The sequence below is a fragment of the Spea bombifrons genome, chromosome 4 (genome assembly GCF_027358695.1).
Source record: "Spea bombifrons isolate aSpeBom1 chromosome 4, aSpeBom1.2.pri, whole genome shotgun sequence".
NCBI lineage: Eukaryota > Metazoa > Chordata > Amphibia > Anura > Pelobatidae > Spea > Spea bombifrons.
This window is the reverse complement of record NC_071090.1, coordinates 4,925,729-4,932,074: the sequence shown is the minus strand read 5'-3', so window position 1 is coordinate 4,932,074 and position 6,346 is coordinate 4,925,729. Positions and strand designations below refer to the sequence as shown.

At 40.1% G+C, this 6,346-nt stretch overlaps 1 long non-coding RNA gene across 1 annotated transcript; it reads left to right on the top strand.

Annotated features, from left to right (window-relative positions):
- The first annotated feature begins 3,562 nt into the window (after positions 1-3,562).
- On the top strand, positions 3,563-3,965 carry LOC128492681 (uncharacterized). Its single transcript, XR_008354122.1, has 2 exons — positions 3,563-3,656; positions 3,888-3,965. It is a non-coding gene; the product is annotated as an uncharacterized LOC128492681 (long non-coding RNA).
- Positions 3,966-6,346: the final 2,381 nt, after the last annotated feature.

Below are 6,346 nucleotides of genomic sequence, written 5' to 3'. Positions count from 1 at the left end.
AAACGCAAAGAAGTTGAATTAAGATGGCGGCCGCGGCAAGGAATGAACGAAGATTTATCTTTCGTCCAGTGGACGAACCGGTAAAATTTGGCACAAAAATGAATGCGCAGATCTAGGCGTTACCAAAAAAAATGCATTTGCTTCAACTAAAAATTGTGAATTCTTTGTCCTGTAACAAATACAAATTTTTCCATGAAGATTATGTATGGACCTAGCTTTGCCTTCGTAGAGGTGAAGTCATTAGCCTTGGGGTTAGCGTCTGCTGCGTGTGGAAGCGTTTATCATAACAAAGGAGTCAACAAATGAGGTCAGAGATACAGGTAATGATCGCATTTGGTTTTGAAAGGCAAGATCAACAATCAAGGTGAATAGAACAGGCAGTCAGGGGCGTAACTAGAGACCACAGGGGGGAAATTGCCCACTCTGGCCAATGTATGTAAACACACAAATTACACACACTTACTCATACTAACACACGTACACACATCCATACTCACACACACAATTACACATCCATGCTCACACACTCAATTACACATCCATACTCACACACTCAATTACACATCCATACTCCACACACACAATTACACTTCCATACTCACACACTCAATTACACATCCATGCTCACACACACAATTACACATCCATGCTCACACACTCAATTACACATCCATGCTCACACACACACAATTACACATCCATGCTCACACACTCAATTACACATCCATGCTCACACACTCAATTACACATCCATGCTCACACACACAATTACACATCCATGCTCACACACACAATTACACATCCATTCTCACACACTCAATTACACATCCATGCTCACAAACACAATTACACATCCATCCTCACACACTCAATTACACATCCATGCTCACACACACAATTACACATCCATGCTCACACACACAATTACACATCCATGCTCACACACACAATTACACATCCATGCTCACACACACAATTACACATCCATGCTCACACACACAATTACACATCCATGCTCACACACACAATTACACTTCCATACTCACACACTCAATTACACATCCATGCTCGCTCACACACACAATTACACATCCATGCTCACACACACTCAATTACACATCCATGCTCACACACTCAATTACACATCCATGCTCACACACTCAATTACACATCCATGCTCACACACTCAATTACACTTCCATACTCACACACACAATTACACTTCCATGCTCACACACTCAATTACACATCCATGCTCACACACTCAATTACACATCCATGCTCGCTCACACACACAATTACACATCCATGCTCACACACACTCAATTACACATCCATGCTCACAAACACAATTACACATCCATCCTCACACACTCAATTACACATCCATGCTCACACACACAATTACACATCCATGCTCACACACTCAATTACACATCCATACTCACACACACAATTACACATCCATGCTCACACACACAATTACACATCCATGCTCACACACACAATTACACATCCATACTCACACACACTCAATTACACTTCCATACTCACACACACTCAATTACACATCCATGCTCGCTCACACACACAATTACACATCCATGCTCACACACACAATTACACATCCATGCTCACACACACAATTACACATCCATGCTCACACACACTCAATTACACATCCATGCTCGCTCACACACACAATTACACATCCATGCTCACACACACAATTACACATCCATGCTCACACACACAATTACACATCCATGCTCACACACACAATTACACATCCATGCTCACACACACTCAATTACACATCCATGCTCGCTCACACACACAATTACACATCCATGCTCACACACACTCAATTACACATCCATGCTCACACACACAATTACACATCCATCCTCACACACTCAATTACACATCCATGCTCACACACACAATTACACATCCATGCTCACACACACAATTACACATCCATGCTCACACACACAATTATACATCCATGCTCACACACACAATTATACATCCATGCTCACACACACAATTACACTTCCATGCTCACACACTCAATTACACATCAATGCTCACACACTCAATTACACATCCATACTCACACACACACACAATTACACATCCATACTCACACACAATTACACATCCATGCTCACACACACAATTACACATCCATACTCACACACACAATTACACATCCATACTCCACACACAATTACACATCCATGTTCACACACACAATTACACTTCCATACTCACACACTCAATTACACATCCATACTCACACACACAATTACACTTCCATACTCACACACTCAATTACACATCCATACTCCACACACAATTACACATCCATGTTCACACACACAATTACACTTCCATACTCACACACTCAATTACACATCCATACTCACACACTCAATTACACATCCATACTCACACACAATTACACATCCATGCTCACACACACTCAATTACACATCCATGCTCACGCACACAATTACACATCCATGCTCATGCACACAATTACACATCCATGCTCACAATCTCCCTCTTGTCGGCTCAACATTAGGCAGCGCGAGGTCTGGCACATATATATATATATCCTATAGAAATTAGATAATAACATTACAGTAACGTGTTTCCCTCTCCTAGGGTTTGCGGATATCAGTACTAGAACCCAAAGACAGATTTGGATTACTAATATTTTAATAATAAAAGGCAAATGTTACACAATTACAAAAAAAACAAGACACACAAAAGAAAAACAAAACAAGCAAACAGTTCAAAACAATGGGACTTAAACACAGGACCCTCACTACATGCATATAGTTTGTTAGGAACTTTCTTTCTTTTTTTAAAAAAAAACCCTCAAAACCTTTTGGAAATAATTCAACCTGAACCCCAAATATAATTCCAGTGAAAAGGAAGGGTATGGAAGGCCTGGTTTGTAAGCTACATAAGAGAACAGATATGGGTAAAAAATTTAAAACATTTAGACTGCGGACCTTATGTTTTAGCCAAAAAAATGACTTTTTTTAAAAATTCTCCAAACCTTTAGGGAATTTCATTTGGCTCTTTCAGCATTTGAAGGAAATTAATTACACCTTACAGACCTTACAGAAAAAAAACCCACCTTCAATACATAAAAGAACCAACAAATTTCAAACGAATATTCAGAGTTTTCTCCTGTAAGTCAAATTGTTATGTTATATACTACTTCTTATGTCCTCTCTACCCATTGTACAGCGCTACGGACTCTGACGTCGCTATAAATAATAATAATAATAATAATAATAATATTGTTTGTTCCTTGACTGCTGAATGTTTGTTTTTTCGCTCTACTAAGGACCTGGCCTCCATATTCCAAGAGAGAAGATCCATCCATCCATCCATCCAAACTCCCCAAAACAAAGGGGGGGGGCATTTTCACCTGTCTCTGGTCCAAGTAACCCGAAATCAGACATGTATAAATTAAATCAAATTCCAGTTTTTGCAGATAATCCAGGTGCGGTTCAGACATAAACTTTCTGTTTCATTTCCGAAGAATGAGTATGAGGGAAGGGCTTTATTGGTCTTTAAATGCCTGAGCTGTTCCGCCTCGCACTCTACACTTTGAGACGACAGCTTTTCACCTGGTAGGTCTATAACATCTATAATGTATATAATATAACGTATACACAAAGTATCGTGTCTTTATTTAAAACCAGTATCTTTAGAGACAGAAGGAGACGGTATCACTGTTCTTATGAGCTTACGATCTACTAGACAATTGCTTTGCTTGTTAATCTGGCTTTTAAGGCTTTAAATAATTGTCCAATTTAAAATATATATATATTATACAATAACATTAATATCACATCTAACAGGACCCCTCTGCATTGTGGATTGAACTGTTCTATTCCCCATGAACATACAAGGACCTCGCACCAAAGGACATAAGAAAAGTAAGTGAAGAGATAAGAGGAGAGCTAGCGAGGAGTAGGGAGAAAGGGGAGAGATAGATAGATGGGGAGGGATAATGAGAAGTTGCAGAGCTAATGAGTTGGAAAGATGGGGGGGTCGAGGTAAACAGAAAGAGGAGGAGAGAAAAAGTGAAAGGGAAGAAAGGGAGAGAGAAAGAGTGGGAAGATAAAGAGGAAGAGGAAAAAAAGAGAGCAAAAGAAAAGGGGAGTGATAAAGAGAAAAGGAACAGGTAGAAGGAAGAGATAAGGAGGGAGAGAAGGAGAGCAAAATGAGAGAGATAGGGAATAAAGAGAAAGAGGAGGAGACATAAAGAGTGAGAAGATAAAGAGAACAAAGAGAGATAAAAAGAAAAGGGAGCAATAAAGAGAAAAGGAAGAGAGAAAGAAGAGAGAGAAAGGGGTTCAAAGAGAAATTAGAGATATAAAGAGAAATGGGAGAGATAAAGAGAAAGGGGGGTGATAAAGAGAAAGGGGGGTGATAAGGAGAAAGGGGAGAAATGATATTAAGAGAAATGGGAAGAATTATAATCAGAAAGGGGGATCAAACAGAAAGGGAGAGAAAAGGAGAAAGGAGAGAGGTAGGGAGAAAAAGTGAGAGATAAAGAGCCGATAAACAGAAAGGAGAGATAAAGGAACAAATCATGAGGTAAAGAGGAAGAGGAGGGGAGATATATAGCTGGTGGGGAAGAGACAAACATATTGAGAAAGGTGAAAAATCCCGAGGTAAAGAGGAAGAGAGATAAAGAGAAAAAAACATTTTTAAAGTAAGTTGTATTAGTGGCCGCTTGGTTCCAGTTGCAAAGATCAAATTCTTCAGGTTTTGAGGTTTTTCTTGAATGACGAGAGGGAGAGCGAAAGCTGGAGGTCAGGGGGAAGCGAGGAGGAGAACCTCAGCCCATGGTGAAGAACGTAAAGCTCAAGCGCAGGAGTATTTTGTTATTGGGGAAGAAGTCTATGGAGGAGCCGTATCATGGCGGGCTTTCTATGTTATGAAAAGGATTTTAAATGATCAATGAAGTCCTTCACAGAGTGAGGAAGCGGAGATTTGAGTAAAGAAGCAGCAGCATCTAGGATAGTCTGCTGAGGAGATAGTTGAGACAACTACAAGAGTGTTCCTACAGGACTAAGACGGCGAACCCGGGTTTTTGTGGCTTCTTTGGTGAGGAACGGGCGGGTGAGAGAAGTGTTTTTAGGTTGAAGCGGCAGGATCCGGCGAGGGATTACATGGGAACGATGAAAGAGGGAGTTTGAGTCAAAGAAGACTCCAAGGCATTGCGCCCGGTTAGGAGAAGACATTAATAGGTTTGTTATTGGTGATTAAAAAAAATCAGGCTCTGGGGTAGAGCTGGGGAAAAAAAAGGATGATAATAAATATATGCGTTGTGTCATATGATTTAAAACATAATTAATTTACCCGTTTTCTGTTATAGATAAAAAAAAAAAATCGAAGACGTCCAAGACACCTTGGGTGATGTTGCAGAATCACGTGGCATGGCCATGTGGCAGTCGCGGCACCCACTCCGCAGTGGGAGCAAAGTACTTCCAGAATCTGAAAACGCCGAGGTCCATAGGCGAAGAATTTGGTGAAAATGTCAAGCGAATGTTTCTTTTAATTTTAGATTGCCTTGTCGAGTTCCTCAAGGTTCTGTTTTTAATCATAGTTCTCCTGGAGGTTCTTTGCACGATATTGGAAATAGTTCTGCACTTTGTTTTAGGAGCGTGCAATATGGTTTGGCTTTTAGTCCGACTTTTAGTCCTACCGTGTCTTCCAATCAAGAAAAAAAGCATGGGTGTTGATGTATGTAAAAAAAAAAACAGAAAACTTCAAAAAAAAATACATTAAAACAAATAAATCAATAAAGGAGACACTTTGGGGGGGAAATAAATAAATAAATAAACCCCCCCCCCCAACTCCTTCTATTGAAAAGCTTACCAAATAGGGCGCTCCTGAAATTTATTCGGAATCACGCACGTTGATCGAGGGCTGAAATAAAGCGAGAATTCTGCAATTATTAACATATCGGTAGGGTATTAAAAATAGATTTTTTGATTGTCCCTTTAAATGCATGAAAAATATGTAGATATAGTAACTATAGTGCCCGGAAGAGTATTGTGACGCGCAGGGGTTAATAGTACAATGGCAGCTTATTGGTTTTTCAGGAAAGCAGCTTCCCACTTTTTTTTTGGCCGTGGGGCTCATGGGCCAGTTGGGGAGATCTTTTGTTGCCTTCTGACCGGCCCAGGGAGCTGTAAAGTCTGTAAAATCTGTAATGTTGTAGCACAGATCTCCATTGCAGCTGCCACATGGCTACATTGTAACGCTGTCCACAGGATCTTCACAAAATGCAATTACAAAGCTGAAA